Here is a 17195-nt window from a genome sequence, read left to right on the forward strand (position 1 = left end):
CAACACCACAGCAAAGTACCAATAGGGCATTCCCATGACAGGTGACAGTAAACCTTTAGTAAATGACAGCTTCCATTGCTCCTTGGGGGGGGCATGTTTGGGAAAGCCTTCTTGGAACTTTCTAACTAAATTTTGCTGTCTTTTCAGGCCTCTGAGATTATTATGTCCATAAAACCAGAGGAATTTCTATTGTCCTTTGGTGATGCACAGCTTTTAGCTGCAATATTCGTTCTTCTAGGCTGTATATAAAAGCTGTCATGCATCTCTATTACAGAATACGCCCGACATTTAGATTTCAAGTGACTTTAGCCCAGCGCTGTCATGGTTTCCTTCGGGCACTTTTGTCTTGCTTAACGATGCAAAACAGAAAATGCACACAAATGGTTCCCCAAAATGAGGCCTACCGTTATTGCTTCTTTTACCTCTAGGGCCCCATACTGCAGAAGCTTATTCACTGCAAAGCAATGAGGCCTCTAAATCTCTGCCTTCATATATTCCATTCCATATTACAGTTGAACATGGTGAAATTAATTGTGGCCAAGGCAAGGATGACAGGAAAAAACTATAATGGTTTATCATATTTTGTAGGCTTTGTGAGAGCCGTAAATTGAAGGCATACAGGAATTGTATTTATTCTTTAGGTTCCACAAATTTGTCATGTTCCCTTTCCCTGGTGGGGAGAGGTTCTTCTGGACAACCCGGGGGTCTCTGGTTGAAGTAGAAAAGCGGGCAGTGGTAGAGATGTTCCCAGTGTCAGTCCCCTGTAGAGCTGTCCCTCTCAAGCTTCTTTAGTTTCATGGCTGTTAAAAGCTGAATTATTAATGTCAGTTTGCTGGTGATGGGAGCCGCTCTGACCATAGCCTCTCCTCTTACATCAGATTTCTCATAGCAGCGATTGTGGAATCACATTCCATATGGAACAGTTCATAAATTGAGTAGAGGTGTGTGTGTGTGTGTGTGTGTGTGTGTGTGTGTGTGTGTCCCCATCCCTGCATCTGTGTGTGTGGTAGGAAGGCCTCTGACTCTATAACTGTTTGTGAGGACTCTTTGTCTGAACCTTGTGATGCAGAAATTTCCATCTTGGAATGGGGGCAAGGACATTGCCATTACCGTATTATCCTGAGTGTTCCACGGCACCTCTCAGCTTGGAAATTCCCCTTTCAGTCTCAGACAATGAAGATGCGTTTGCCAGAGACTGATACTCTCTTGGAGAGGGTATCTTAGAGATGGTTAGTGGAGCTGCTGGGTCTACAGTGATTCCCAGGCTGTATGAACAGGACTAGAACCTTGATTTCATGATCTTTATTCCATTTTCAAAAACAAAAGTCCATGAACTGATTCTTAAAAATGACAGAATGGTATAACACATCCTCAATGCCCCTGCAGCTCACAGGCTTTAGACTTTGACAGTGCCCTGTAGAAACATATTCATGTGTCATAAAACTTTATATGTGAAAGGCCCAGACAGCAGTGTTCATAAATCATCCCAAAGTGAAAAAGTGTATTTCTTGATGAATGAATAAATAAAATATGGTATATCCATACAGTAGATATTATTCAGTTCTACAAAGGAGCAAAGTACCAACACACATTGAAGATGGGTAGACTTTGGGACATAATACGTGAAAGAAGTCAGTTACAAAAGACCACATATTATATGATGCTCTCTGTGGGGAATGTCCAGAGTAGGAAAATTCACAGAGATAGAAAGCACAAGGAGTTGCCTAGAGCTGTGGGAGTTGGAAGGAAATGGGGAGTGACTGATGACAGTGTGACCACTTCCTTTGGGGGTGATAGAATGTTACAAATTGATAGCAGTACACAACTCAATGAATATGATAAAAACATTGAATTGCATACTTAAAGTAATGGAATGCTCTATGAATTTTATCCTGAAATCTCATAAAATTACTTTAAAATGGCAAATTCAAATACTTAGAAAAAAACTGAATTAAAACCTATCTTTCTGAGGCTAGAGAGATGGCCCAGTGGTTAAGAGCACTGGCTGCTCTTGCAGGGGACCAGGGTTTGAGTCCCAGCACCCACATGGCAGCTAACAACTGTCCATAACTCTAGTTCCAGGGGATTCAATGCCTTCTTCTGGCCTCTTAGGCATTGTATGCACATAGTGCACTTACATACATGCAGGCAAAACACTTACACACATAAAATAAAAACACTAAATTAAAAAAAAAAACACCTATTCTTTCTGTTGGGAGTTCTTTTTAAGTGGTGAACGAATTTTGGGGTTTGGAGATGGTACTAGCATGATAGCTGGGGAGATGGCTCAGTCAATGCAGCGCTTGCCCAGCAAGCACGAGGCCATGAATTTGATCCCTAGAAGCCATACAGAGTGTGGTGGCATGCATTTCTGATCTCAGTGCTGGACAATTCCTGTGCAAGCTCAAATCAGACAAAATTCCAGCATAAACACAGAGAAGTGAGTAAGAAACCCCAACCCAACCTAAAGAACTTTTGACAAGCAATGGCTGCTGGGAGGGGGAGAGACAGGCTTTCAAGGATGGGATTCTTGGCAAGTTAATCATGCTCCAGTGAGGCTGGAGAGATGGCTCAGCAGTTAAGAGCACTGGCTGCTCTTGCAGAGGAGCTGAATTCTGTTACAGCACCCATATGGTGGCTAATAACCATTCATAACTCCAGTTCCAGGGGATCTGATGCCCTCTTCTGGTCTCTGTGGGCATTGCATGACATGGGTGCACTTACATGCAGGCAATGTTTATACACATAAAATGAAAATAAATAAAATATTTAAAAATTAGTCTCCAGTGGATGGACCCACACTGAAGGACATTTGGGGACACAAATTAGACTCTAGAGGCTATATATATACATTACCTTAAATTGGGCAAGGACAACAAGGGGAGGTGTGGCTAGGGGAGGGGGTCTAAAGACTATCAAATTATATTGTATGAAAATTGCAAAAATTCAGTTAAAACATGGAAAAAAAATCTCAGTGCTGGGGAGAAGGAGACAGGCTGGGGCTCAATGGACTACTTGGTGAGTTCTAGCCAACAAGAAACCCTGTGTGAAAAATAAAAAATTTAAAAAGGTGGATGGTACCTAGGGAATGACAGCTGAGGTTTTCCTCTGGCTTTCACATACACATATGTGCACATGCACCATTCCCCTCATAAGCACACATGAGCCCCTATGATTACAAACCACACACAGACACACAAACACACACACACACACACACACACACACACACACACACACACACCCAAAGGTACTAGCTTTGAATAGCCTCCTTATAAGCCTCTCCTGAGGGGGCCTTAGGTGGCTAGGGAAGCTCCAGATGCTGAAGGGCTGGTTCCCCTTGGCACTGAGCACACTCCCTGGACAGCACAGCACATCACCCTAGCTTATAGAGGAGGCAGCAATTGTTTACTTTTTTTTAAGGCAAAGATGCTATTTTCTCAGCACTTCATAGTAACAGCATTCAAAATTCCTAACTACCTGTTGTTTAGAAAACTGAGCTTCTAGCCCTTCCAATGAAAGTAAGTTTTGAGATACGAAATAATTGAAAATTAGGGAATATACATGCAGGAAATGAGAGAGAAAAGAGAAGTTGGCGACATGCGCCTACAGGTCCAGGTGGTGTCAGTTAATTGTGCCCTGGCTAGAGATGCAAAGAAAAGAGAATTTTGACTATAGTACAAAATGGGAAGGATACCTGGGGGCAGAGAGTGAGGTACCAAAAAGGTTCTGGGTTATCCAGATGTGTGTGTTCTTAATAGGAAGGGGACTTATTTCTGGAGAATTGTGAGCTGTAAGATCTGCCGCCCGCCCCCTGGGGAGGGGGCTGGTGATATAGTTCAGTGGTTAAGAGCACAGGCTGTTCTTGCAGAGAACCCAGATTCAGTTCCCAGCACTCACATGGCAGCTAACAACTGCCTGTAACTCCAGTTCCAGGGGATCCAACACTGTCTTTTGACCTTTGAGAATTGCATGCATGTGGTACACTTACATGCATGCAAGCAAAAACACTCATACACATAAAAATATAAAAATGAGTAAATCAATTCTGCTCCCCCTTCTAGTGTCTGAGAAAAATTTTCTCCACCAAATTTTGCTTACTATTTGGAAAAACCCTCGACTTTGTGAATTAATTTTATGAATAAGTAGTTGTCTTTTCTAGCAGAAACATTTCCAATGTTAAGAAAGACACATAGATTTAAGTTTTTGTTCTCCCCTCCATTAGGAATTTAGCACCAGTAAAAGGGATCCGACTCAGGGACTGACACCTCTATTGAGATAGGAGTCTGAGCTGAGGGTTGTAGGAGCTAAGGAGAGAGAAGCAGTGGGCTTGTTCTTTTACAGGTTGAGCCCCCAGCATGGCCCTTTTCAGCTCTGGGAGGGAAGGCCATCATTGCCTGGGTTCTGTGATGGCCATTCTACTGCCCATATCAGCTGGAGATCCCGAGAACCCAGATTCAGTTCCCAGCACTCACATGGCAGCTAACAACTGCCTGTAACTCCAGTTCCAGGGGATCCAACACTGTCTTTTGACCTTTGAGAATTGCATGCATGTGGTACACTTACATGCATGCAAGCAAAAACACTCATACACATAAAAATATAAAAATGAGTAAATCAATTCTGCTCCCCCTTCTAGTGTCTGAGAAAAATTTTCTCCACCAAATTTTGCTTACTATTTGGAAAAACCCTCGACTTTGTGAATTAATTTTATGAATAAGTAGTTGTCTTTTCTAGCAGAAACATTTCCAATGTTAAGAAAGACACATAGATTTAAGTTTTTGTTCTCCCCTCCATTAGGAATTTAGCACCAGTAAAAGGGATCCGACTCAGGGACTGACACCTCTATTGAGATAGGAGTCTGAGCTGAGGGTTGTAGGAGCTAAGGAGAGAGAAGCAGTGGGCTTGTTCTTTTACAGGTTGAGCCCCCAGCATGGCCCTTTTCAGCTCTGGGAGGGAAGGCCATCATTGCCTGGGTTCTGTGATGGCCATTCTACTGCCCATATCAGCTGGAGATCCCTTCCTCGATGGAGGATAGATGTCCTGCCCCACCCGATTGGGCCTGGGACAGGGAGTGTGCTGAGGGAATCAAGGCAGCAAATACAAATAATTAATGGCTGAAACAATAGTGGTTTGCTTAGAAGTGGCAGGCCTATGCAGGTGCAGAGTGTGCATGGTCTTAAACACTTCCAGTCTCTCAGCACATTCCCTAACACACTGTTGACCTTTGGCAGACCTGGGTCAAATCCTTGCTCCTCCATGTACTCCCCATTCACCTGTGGGATACCTGTGCCAGTTTTATCATCTGTCAAATGATAGTAACAACATGTTTGCCTTGTGGGGTGATGGACAGCTGAAAACCAGGAATTAAATATATGCACAGCACTTGATTCCAACAGTCTCAAAAAATGATAGCTGTTTGTATGGTTAGGTGGTAGAAACTTACTTCTATTTTACAGATCAGGAATCTGAGGCTCAAACTGGTCATGGTGCTTGCTGGAGGTCCACAGCCACAGACTGGTGGGGGCTAGGCCTTTAGATTTTAAAGTCTCTCTGGCTCTGGTGCTTGTGTTTCTACCTCTGTTTTCTCATAGCATTTAAAGACCATCAAAGCTACCATCTGTAGAGAAGACACTGTGTCGAGGGCATGAACCTACCTGGGTTTCCTTTTGGGGTCTGAAAGTCTTTTTTCTCAGGCAGTTGGTTCAGCCCAGTGACTGGGGCATCAGGATCAGTGTTCACACGTGTTGGTGTCAACCTGCCCAAGCTCTTGTCCTTCACCTTCCTCACCCTCTAACCTAGAATGACTGAGGCCCAAGAGGCCTTTTCCATCTGTCTTGCTTGTGCAAATTCCTGTTACCTGGTTTCTGTATGTGCTTGCTTTTTGTTTCTGGTATCAGTGATTATCCGAATCTGTTGTGGCGAATAAAGGCGTTTTTTTCTTCCTCCCCAAATCTCATCCCTGCAAACACTCCTCAGGTGCATCAGATGCCCCTAAGAAATAGAATATACATTCTCAACCCCAGATTGATTGTGTCAGGCCTTCTCTGTCTGTCTCTTTCCAGCCATGGCTGATTTCCTCTTTACCAGGCTTCTGTGCTCAGCTATGTGAAATGATTCAGAGCCTGGTGAGCAGGCTGATGTGGAAAAAAAAAAAAAAATCAAAACAAAACTAAGCAGCAATTCCAGAATGAGCCACTGAGGACCATCAGCCTTGGCCAGTACCCTTTGTGGCTCCAGGGGGGTCAGAGATGGGAATGGAGGGGTCTGTGGTTTCTAAGACTGCAGATATCTAATGGGGCCTTGGTCTGATGGCTGCAGGAGTCTTTGGACTCTGTATAGTATTAGTAATAGCAATTTAAAGGAGACTCATTACTCGAGCAGTTATTGCTTTTGTTCAGAATGGCCCATCCAAGTCAAGCCCTATTAAATACAGCACTTTAACTGACACTTAGCTTCTTTAGGGAGATGAATTATCCTTTGGCCTGGTCACCTCCACTTTGAAATTTGATCATTGGTACAGCGTGGGGAGAGCCGAATGGGCAGATGCATTGTTCATGTAAGCCCACTGTAGTCCTTCATTCAGCACACATGTGATGGGGATCAACTCTACACCCATGAAGCTCTCATTTCTGATGAAAAGAGAGCCAATCTGGACCTTGCACTGAGGGAGCTCACTGATTTCATTCACTTGAAAACATTGATTGGGCACCTACTGTGTACAAAACCAATGCTTGCTATTGCTGAAGAGCGTGATGGCAGGATGTTACTGCCTTTAGGGCTTTTGCAATCTTTTGTGGAGTCAGGATTTGAGGTGAGTGAGTAGCCTGGATCCAGCTTGGAACTAAATACACATTTTAAAGGGAGCAGGGAATGCAGGTTTGTAAGAGGTTGGTTGGACTGGAGGAACTTTGTGGTGGGGGCAATGTTAGTGAAAACTAAAGGATGTCCTGTATTGTGATGGCTGGGCAGGGTGGATGAGGGAGGCCAAGGGCTAGCAGAGGAGGGACAAATCAGAGAGCCACAGGGAAGCAGGTGAGATGTGAGTGACTTGACCATGGACTGCCAGAGTACTTAGCCCCAAGTCCTTCATATTCAAGGGAGAGTTGGCTGTTGAAGTTGTAGAACTGGTTTGCCTAGCCCTTGTGGGCTGCTGTTCAGTGAAACTTTCCCCATCTGGAAGGAGACTGGGAAAGCAGGTTACTGTCAAAGAGAGCTTGGAGCAAAACATGAGATGTTGTTTTCCCAGATGAGAACTGGTTAGGTAAAAGTCTGGGCTCTCTATGTGTAAATATGTTATATTACCAGATCTTGAATGAGGATGGCATTCAGAAAGGTCCTGGGGAAGAATTTTGGCAGTGATCTCTGTGCAGGCATGGCTGGGCAGTTGTGTTACTGAATGTTATCTTTTTTTTTTTTTTTTTTGGTTTTTTTGAGACAGGGTCTCCCTGTAGCCCCAGCTGACCTGGAACTCACTATATAGGCCAGGCTGGACTTGTACTCACAGAGATCTGCCTGCCTCTGCCTAGTGCACCACCACCCCGGCCTGAATGTTAACTTTTAATTTAATAATTGAGGGAAATGCTCTTCTAAAAATCCCTGCCTCCTTGGATTCACTGTATGACAGTTCTGTGATGACTCTTCATTGTCATTAAAAGTCTCAAAAAATAACGTTTATTTCTGCCCTTCTTGTTTGCTTAGGAAATACATTTAAGCAGAAAGAAGAAAATGAAAATCACTAGTAATGTACCACAGTACAAGTTTTACAAATTGAAATGGGGAGAAAGAGGTTCCCCTGGAGGGTTCTTGGTCTCATTCATAAAAGAATTTAAGAATGGACCCAAATGGAAGCTTTTACAATTTTATTAGAATCTTAAAGGTAAATCGTTAGGGCAGGTGAGCTGGTAATCTTGGCAGCTGCCTTGAGGAGGTGAATGGTGGGAAGAAGGAAAGAAAGCCATGAGGCCATGCAGGTTTAGAGCCTGCATGGAGGTCAGACACATGGCTGACTTGCAGCCACATGGCTGGGAGAAGGAAGCTTTAGAGAAAAAGTAAAGAAATACAAGATGCTAGGGGCAGCCCAAAGCCTTAGAGAAAGTATGTTTAGTAAGAAAGGAAAGAAGAAAAGGAGAAATTATGCCTCTCTGAAGGATTCAGAAAGGTGGGCAGACTTACAGAGACCACTACATGACTGTGGCTCATCAAGAAGTTCTGTGGAGTTCTATGCTGCAAGGCAGGATTCCAGGCAGGAAAAATTCACTACCTCATTAACTCATCAGGTATTCTGCCCAACTATTTAGCATAACTTAAGGTAACCCTGCTTTCCCAGGGGTGGTTCTATCACCAGGTGATTGGACTGGAAAGGTGGGTCTTCCAACAGATAGACTAGGGATTTTATGGTCTTGACCAGTTAAATTTATGGAGCTTTTTGCTACTCTAACAGTATTGCCCTTTTTGTCATGTTTGGTACATGTATGTATATGTATAGTTTTTAACTTTCATCCATTTTACATACAGTGAACATTTTTTGATTCATGAAAACATTTCTAACAGGGAGTGTGGCTCAGTGGTAGAGCACTTTCACACTTTGTACAAGGCCTAGGTTAATCCTCAGTGTGTGTGTGTGTGTGTGTGTGTGTGTGTGTGTGTGTGTGTGTATTAATTCTACAGTCCTCTTGGTCAATGAAATTTTTCTTAGCTTTTTTCTGCAGTCTATATTGCAAAAATAATTGGTTTTTCAGTTGTCTTCCAACTAGGAGCTCTGTTCTAATAGTGATTCCATTTCCTAAGCCATGTGTCTCCTGAGTGGATTGCCCCTTCATTCTGGAGAGTGCTTCCCCAATTCTCAGTCCAACCAGTTTACCCACTCCCAAAATCTGGGCATTTATTTCCAAGTTTTTGTTACAAACATGGTTGTGGGTAGCACATTTCTAGCTGTAGCTGATGGACACTTAGAGGCATTTCTGCAGATTCGAAGAGGTTGCAGAAGCCCAACATCCATTTGGGTCCCCAGAGCTAAGGTGCTTGGAACAGAGACCACTGCCCCTGCACTGTATTTGATAGCCAGGAGTCTGAGGCTTACGACATTGTGCCTGTGCTGTTTTCTCTTCCTATGTATCTGTATGATCCCTTAAGCATCAGGGTTGAGGGGGAAGTCAGTAACTCTGTGGTTCTGTGGCTGTTCTCCTCCCCCCAGAGGAGTGTGGGAGATCTTACAGAGACCACTTTGGTACCCCATGGTCAACATCATATCCTCTGGTGCTTCTTCTGGCTTATCTAGGGTCTGAGTGGGTCTTCATCAGCCGTCCTTGATGACTGGGCTCGGGAGGAGTCCACTGGGATCTTACAGCTTTAAGGCAGTCAGCACAGACAGTATTTGGAAGGTCAGAAATGCAGATGAATGGTATTTGATCCACAGAACCCATGCAAAAAAGCCAGGCATGGTGGCTTCACATGTCTATAATCCTAGTGCTGGGGAAGCAGAGACAGGCAGATCCTTAGGGCTCACTGGCCAGCCAGCCTAGGCTAATTGACAAGCCCCAGGCCAGAGAGAGACCCTGTCTCAAAACACAAGGCAGCTTTGCTTTCCCAGGAGGCATTTCTGAGGCGATTCCTAAAGTTGTTCCCTGACCTCCACATGCATGTATACCCGTACACACACACTTAGACACACACAGAGAGAGAGAGAGAGAGAGAGAGAGAGAGAGAGAGAGAGGAGAGATTGAGAGATTGAGAGATTGATGGTTTTCAAACAATTTTCATTCTGACTTGCTCAGGACTGACCAGGGCTCCAGCAGCACACCCACCCCTCTGTTTCTCACTTTCTAGCAGAAAAGAATTAGGGACCACCTAATTATAAAGTGGCACTTACACTACAGTTTATTATTTAATATTTTTACTTATTTTTATGTGTATGAGTGTATTACCTGCAAGTATGTAAGTGCACCTATATCATGCAGTGCCCGAAGAGGTCAGAAGAAGGCGCTGGATTCCCTGGAACTGGAATTATGGAAGATTGCTAGCTGCCATGTGGGTGCTGGGAATTGAACCCAGATCCTCTGCTGAGCCATCTCTCCAGTCTTGATTTTATTATTTAAGAACAGCCATTTCCTATACAGCTCTGCCAACTTCATTCATTAGTTTCTTTTCTTTTCTTTCTTCTTTTTTTGAGACAGGTAGCCCCAGCTGGCCTTGAACTTACTATGTAGACCAGGCTAGCCTCCATGTAAAAGAGATCTGCCTTCCTCTGCCTCTTGAGTGCTGGTATTAAAGGGACTAAAGGTGTGCACCCCCATGCCCAGCTTCATTCAGTAGTTTTTTGTTACGGAGTAACCCTGTATGAGCTGTTAGGTTACCAGCACATTTTTGTCAGGCAAAACTATACACATTTTCAATTAAGACCAAGAATGTGCAATTTCCTGAAGTCAGGATTGAGGTCATCACTGTGAGTGCTCAAGAATTCCAAGTGTAATTAATCCATCAAATTATGATTGCAAAGAGGAAATGCCCTACCAATATTGGATGTATTGAGAGGGTGGCCTGCCTGTGATAGAACATTCTTCTGGTGGTCATGCCTCATCTGGGTGGACTGGCCTAGGCTATGTAGGGTCTCTTCAGTGAGGGTTTGAATCCCTTTTTGGAAGTCGCCGACAGCTTCTCTTCTGGTACCTGTTTTCTGTTTAAGTGTGGAGAATACTCAGGAGCTGCTGTGGCCAGAGGGATTGGCCTCCTCTTCCTCCATGTCTGTGTGTTCTCAGCCTTGCGTTCCTGAGAGTTTAAGTCCTTTCAGCCTTGTCAGCCAGGAGTGCTGGGTTCTTCTACAAGCTTGAGGGGCGGAGAAGAAAGGGGTAGGAGGGGAGGGAGAGGAGGGACAGGGAGGAGGGGAAGAGAGGAGAGAGGGAAAGAGAGGAGAGAGGGAGGGAGAGGGAGGAGGGGAAGAGAGGAGGGAGGGAGAGGGAGGAGGGGAAGAGAGGAGAGAGGGTGGGAGAGGGAGGAGGGGAAGAGAGGAGAGGGGAAGAGAGGAGGAAGGGAGGGAGAGGGAGGAGGGGAAGAGAGGAGAGAGGGAGGGAGAGGGAGGAGGGGAAGAGAGGAGAGAGGGGAAGAGAGGAGAGAGGGAGGGAGAGGGAGGAGGGGAAGAGAGGAGAGAGGGGAAGAGAGGAGAGAGGGAGGGAGAGGGAGGAGGGGAAGAGAGGAGAGAGGGCGGGAGGGAAGGAGAAAGAGAAAAAGGTGATAGAGGGGAAAGAGCGGGAAAGAAAGAAGAGAGAAGGAGAGGAGGAAGGAGGAGGAGAGATAGGAGAGAGAGGGTAGAAGTGGAGGTGGAGGGAGGGAGAGACAGAGGAGGAAAAGAGAAGAGTGGGAGAGGAAGGAGTATGAGAGAGGCGTAAGGAGGGGGGAGAGGAAAAGGGAGGGAGGAGGAAAAAGAGGGAAGGGTGGGGGCAAGAGTGGAAGGAGAGGGAGGCACAGGGAGAGAGAGGGGAAAGAGGGAGAGGAGGGAGGAGAGAGAGATTGAGATTGAGGGGGAGGAGAAGATGTTGATCATACCTCATAGAATCTTGCCACTTACTGATTTCTTGGGAAGAACAGTTTATTCGGTGTCTTGACCCTATTCTGCAGTCATACTCCTGAGATGGGTCATCCTGTACTGTACTGTCCCTGTGGACAGAGACAGTAGGACCCCTGGTTATGGTCTCATTACACTGTAATTCCAATAAAGTAGAAAGTGAAATGCTTACTGAGTAATTTAAACAAAAAACTACCACCCATGTGTCCACTATAGATGTGACCTGAAAATGTTCTGATCTCTCCCTATGTGGCTGGCAATATGAGCCAGGATTTGTCATCACCCCAGTACATATTTCTGTCTGACCCCAGCAGTTTGGTTTTGTTTAATCCTTTCTTCCTGCTAAATCACATAGCTCCTATAGCTACCAGTGGTTATGGGTAACACAGATTAGGAGCAAGAGCCCTGAGTTTTGGAGGTGTATATAGATGGGTTTGCACTTTGGCCCTGCTACTCTCTGATTAGATGAACCCAACTTTTCTCAGCTTTGGTTTTCCCATGGATACAACCCAGGGGCCAGGACACCTCCCAGAGTTGTTCCAAATACTAAATGTATAGTCTTGGTGACATCCCTTGACTGTATGCTCAAGATGGAAGGTAGGCGATGCCCAGTGCATGTGCTGTGGTTTCTGTCTCTCCAACCTGTGGGACCTCTAGGGCTGGCTGCCCCTCCATGGACACTGCAGTTCCTGGTGTCCAGTAGCTTCTCACAGACCTGGCTTCCGTGATTCTCTGGTTATGTGATCTTGGGTAGGTTATTTAACTGTTGTTTCCTCCTGGGTCAACCTGGCACTCTTTCCTTCCTCCCTGGTTGGATGGAATCATGTAAAGATGTCGGTTGCTAGTACTTAGCTCAGTACCTGGCATATGGGCAGTGCTGAGTTGTCAGGGTGAGATCTCCCATGAGCTCAAGCCCATTAATCCTGTTCTTACTTCTGCCTGCACCTACCCTGGTCCCCTTCTTGCACAGGAAGATTTTAGCTTAGCAGGAAAGATGTTTCTGCTGTTGCTGTGACCCTGGTTGAGGTGCCCTACCAGTCCCATAATTCTTGATTTGGATCAGTCTATCTTCAACTGCATACAACAGGCTTCTCTGAGTCTCAAAAACCACAGGGAGAAAGTTAACAATTCTATTCCAAGAGCTCTGGGAAGCTCTGGAAAGACCCACCTACTCAGCAGGCATTACTTATTTATGCTTTAATCTTTGTGGATTACTCAAGTTGCTTGATGCTCTCCAGAAAGCCCCTGAGTAAGTGGAAGTTGTACATACACCCAAAGTAATTAATGCACTTTCTACTAGTGAGGGAACATGTAATTTGCAGGAATGTGTGTCAAGACCCACCCTGCTAAATTTATACCCTGTAATTTGCCACATTCACTGGCACCGAATCGGCAGATCCATGAAACAAGCTCACCTGCTTTGCAATTATATCTGCTGGTTGGTATTGCAGGCTTGAGTGACTGGGGAGAGGAGAGATTTCAATCACTTAAGCAAACGAGAAGCGGCTCCCGGGACCCATCTGAGCTGGCCTTCTGGTAGGGAGGTTGGTTAATCATGTTTCCTTTGTGCAAAGTTGAGAGCTGAAGAAGGTGAGGAGGGAAGAGAGGCATGGGTCCTGAGGCTTTCCGGGGTGGCAGGACCTTCACCTCAGGAAGAAGTTTCTAGGGCAGTTTCCCCTCAGATGACCTGGGGGAAAGGGGCTAGTCTAACAGGAATGATTTTATGGGCTGTTTTATGAGCTGCATCTGCATCCCATAGTTGGCTTTGGGGAAACTCTTGTTAGTTTTTAAAACTGGAAGTGACTTTTCAATGTCTGCAGACCAGTGATTTATGTAAATTCTTTGTAAATGTTCTTTTGGGGGGAAACCCACAGAAGAATCTTTGTATGCTGCAGTAACAGCCTTCTAGTTCTGTTGGGTGCTATATAAGATGTGAGCTGGGATGTGGCAGCGCACACTCAAAATCCCAGCATTTTGGAGGTTGTGGCGAGAGGGTTTTGAGTTTCAGGCCAGACACGGCACCACCCTGTCTCAAAACAAAATAAAACAAAAATTAAACAAACTGTAAGAGGTGGTGGAATGGTCAGGGTTTTCTACAGTTTTATTTTGTGACCCAATTAAAAAAAAAATTCAGTGGAAAATGACATGAAGCTTAGGCAGTCCCAGTTCTGGCAATTCAGTTTCTTAGTTTCTTCCTGTGACCCTGGGCAGTTTCTTCACCTCCATGAGTGTTCTTTCCTCATTTGTGAAATGGGGCTAATGATTCCTTTGATTGGACTAGCTATAAACTACTGGGTCAGGAGGAGCTGATCTTTTTAAAAAATGTTTTATTTATTATTTTTGTTTTACGTGTATGAGTGCATTATCTGCACATATGTAAGTGCACCTGTGTTGTGCAATGCCCTTGGAGGCCAGAGCAGAGCACTGATTTCCCCTGAAACTGGAGTTATAGATGATTGTTAAGTGCCATGTGGGTGCTGGGAATCGAACCTGAGTGGACTGGCACTGGCAGTCAGTGCTCTTAATTGCTGAGCCATCTCTCCAACCCCGAGATGATCGTCTTCAAAGTAGTGACTCTAGGATAGACTGACCAGACCCCAGTGGATGAACTTGCATTGAAGGATGTCAGGGGACACTAACTTTACTCAAAAGACCTTAACATAAATGATTGAATGCATGAAACCCAGTGGGCAGGGGGGCTATGGGAGGGTGCTGATGGGGAAGGAAGTATAAAGAGGACTGAGATGTTGTGTATGAAGTGCACAAAAATTCATTAAAGTAAATATGAGGTGTTTGTAAAGGCTCCTGGCACACAGAAGACACCCAATAAATGGTCATTCTCATCAATGCCATTTACATTTGGGGAGGGCATGATATTTATCAGTTACAAACACCCCTTGGCTACACAAAGTGGGCAGAATGGGTATACAAGCTGGACAGAGTCCTATATTCTTTGAAAATCTATTTGGGTGTGTACTCAGACACCTGGAAATGTGGATTAAATCCACAGAGGCTGTGGGATGGTAGCGAAAGACTCCACCATCTCAACCTCAGGGTTTCTGGAAGAGGCAGCCTCTTTTGGCCTTGGGACCTCCTCAGGGGTTGGAAAATGTAGAGAAGACTTTGGAACTTGGGTTGAGAGACCCTTTCTCCCCAGAGATGATTGAGCATAGCCTTACATGTGTCTGTTGCAAGTATGGCTTTTCAGATTTAGGGCCGGTTCCATGGGTGTCTGAGACTTGTAGGAGAAAGAATATTTCCTCTGTGTGTGTGTGCCTGTGTCTATTCCTGCTAAGTATTTATGGGCTGGCGACAGCAGCTGGGAAAGGCCCATGTTTAACAGGCTGAATATTAATAAGCATATTTAAGAGAATTGAGGCCTTTGTCTTCTAAAGAAACGACTCCATTCCTGTTCACTCTGTGTCTGCAGGAAGCTGTGTGATGCGAGGAAGAAAGATGGCCTTGTTTTCCTTGTAGGTTTTCCAGCTTGGATTTGGATTTCCACTAAGGCCTTATTTAAAAAAACAAAAACAAAAACACGTGTTTATAGCAGTATTACCCTTGTGGAGATTAGAGCAGTCTTTTAAACTTTTGGTTATGAGGGGCTGGAGAGATGGCTCAGCGGTTAAGAACACTGGTGGTTCTTGCAGAAGACCTGGGTTCAAATCCCAGCATCCACATGGTAGCTAACGACTGCCTGTAACTCTAGTCACAGGGGATCCAACAGCCTCATCTGACCTCCTCGGGCATTGCATGACACGGGTGCGCTTACCTATGTGCAGGCAATACATGCATATACATAAAATAAAAGTAATAAAAAAAATTTTGGCTATGAAAATAATATATGCTGTGTGTGTTTATTCTTTCGAATTTCTCATTCTCTCAGCTTTCTTTTTTCTCCACTTGGGACGGTGCCCTCCTGGTGTTTTTATCTTCTGCCTCTGTAGCACACCGCAGTCAAGGTTCCTGTACACACCTGGGATCTTATCCCGCCTTCCTGGTATTCGTAGAAATGGCTTTTATCCTGTTTAGTTGTCTATCCATTTCCCAACTCCCACTGAAGTCTCTCTCTACCATTCTTTTCTCAGACCTTCTGGAGAAGTTCACCCCTTAACCTTGCTTCCCAGAAAATTCCCTTTTCTGGTAAGATGAGCTGGAACCTTCTATGTCATTAAATATATCATGACTGCAGCATGGAGACACTGGGCTGGGAGCAGTTGTCACAGGCAGAGCTTTTGAGACCACTTCGCAGGATAACTGTTCTCTGGCTGACTAGTTACCTCTGTGAGAAGAAGGTTCAAGGAAATAAAAGAATGAGTTCCTGAGTTCAGATCCCCAGCACTCACAGAAAAGCTAGATGAAGCAGCACACATCTTAAACCCCAGTGCTGGGTGGGGACAGGGGCAGGGCGGGTGGATCCAGGGGCAGGTTGGCCAGACTATCTGACACAGTGAGTGCCAAGTTCAGTGAGAGAACCTGTCTTTAAAAATAGGGCGAGTCATGACTCAGGAAGACATTGGACTGGAACATCGACCTCTGGCCTTCATATGGGCATTTGTGGACAGTCACACTTGAAATGAAGCATGGGAGAGAGAGAGAGAGAGAGAGAGAGAGAGAGAGAGAGAGAGAGAGAGAGAGAGAGAGAGTGAGTGAGACACCACCTCCCCGCCTGCCTCTGCCTCCTGAATGCTAGGATTAATTAAAAAGGCTTGCGCCATCATTGGCAGGGAGAGAGAGAGAGAGAGAGAGAGATTGAGATTTTAAGACTCTTCTTCCCAAAGGTTTAGGTTGAAGCATATTAAATAGAATTGGGGAGCTGAAATTAAACCCCTTAGGCATGCATGGGCCTCCTGAAAGTTTTGTTATTGATTTGCTTACACAGAGTTGTAGGCATTAAATCCACGCAGAAAATGCTTTGAGTCACTGCCTTGTCCAAGAGCTTTATCGTCATTGTCAGTTATTATTACTGAAGGAAGTGTAAGAAAACAATTTTCAAAAGATTATTTGAAGAACCACTCATTTTCTAGAAACAGACCAAGTATCAGAAATTTCCCATCTTTGTATACATAGTCGCTTACTGAGATCTAATTTCACCCTTTGCTTCTTGTTTTCTTTTGGGTTTTAAAGATTTCAAGGAAACTGGTCAGAATGTTTGGTAGAGTGCTTTGGCCTTGCAGTCTGCCTGCACAGCAGATGGAAGGATGTCATCTACTCCCTTACTGGCATCTGGATTATGCAGCTGCTAAAATCTAAAGGCCAGGGTGGCCCCTTGAATTGCCTGGCATACTCGGATGGCTTGCCCCTTGCTCTAGTGCTGCTGAAGCAATGCAAACAGAACTGCACTAGTCTGAGCAAAACATAAGCTAGGACAGTGGATCCACTGCCAAAAATACCATATGCTGTTTTCCAAAGGCAAAGATTGATGACTCGAGTTGTCTCTGCCTTCAACAAATAGTCAAAGAGACTAAATATATTTGTGTATTTTAGGTATGACCAGCTTTTCATAATATTTCTTGTTAGAAGAGGAATATATGTTAGAGTGATTAAAGTAAGACCCAACTCTTACTTTAATCCCAATAGATGTCTAAATTTTTGAATAGCTTTCTAATTCTATTTTCTTACTGTTTGTCTTTTG

At 44.7% G+C, this 17195-nt stretch overlaps 1 protein-coding gene across 1 annotated transcript in view; it reads left to right on the forward strand.

Annotated features, from left to right (window-relative positions):
- The window catches only part of Ldlrad3 (low density lipoprotein receptor class A domain containing 3), a 287400-nt gene that overhangs the window by 40650 nt on the left and 229555 nt on the right, over nucleotides 1–17195 (forward strand). The window lies entirely within an intron of this gene.

This window comes from Nannospalax galili, unplaced genomic scaffold (assembly GCF_000622305.1).
Source record: "Nannospalax galili isolate Female #2095 unplaced genomic scaffold, S.galili_v1.0 scaffold126, whole genome shotgun sequence".
Lineage (NCBI taxonomy): Eukaryota > Metazoa > Chordata > Mammalia > Rodentia > Spalacidae > Nannospalax > Nannospalax galili.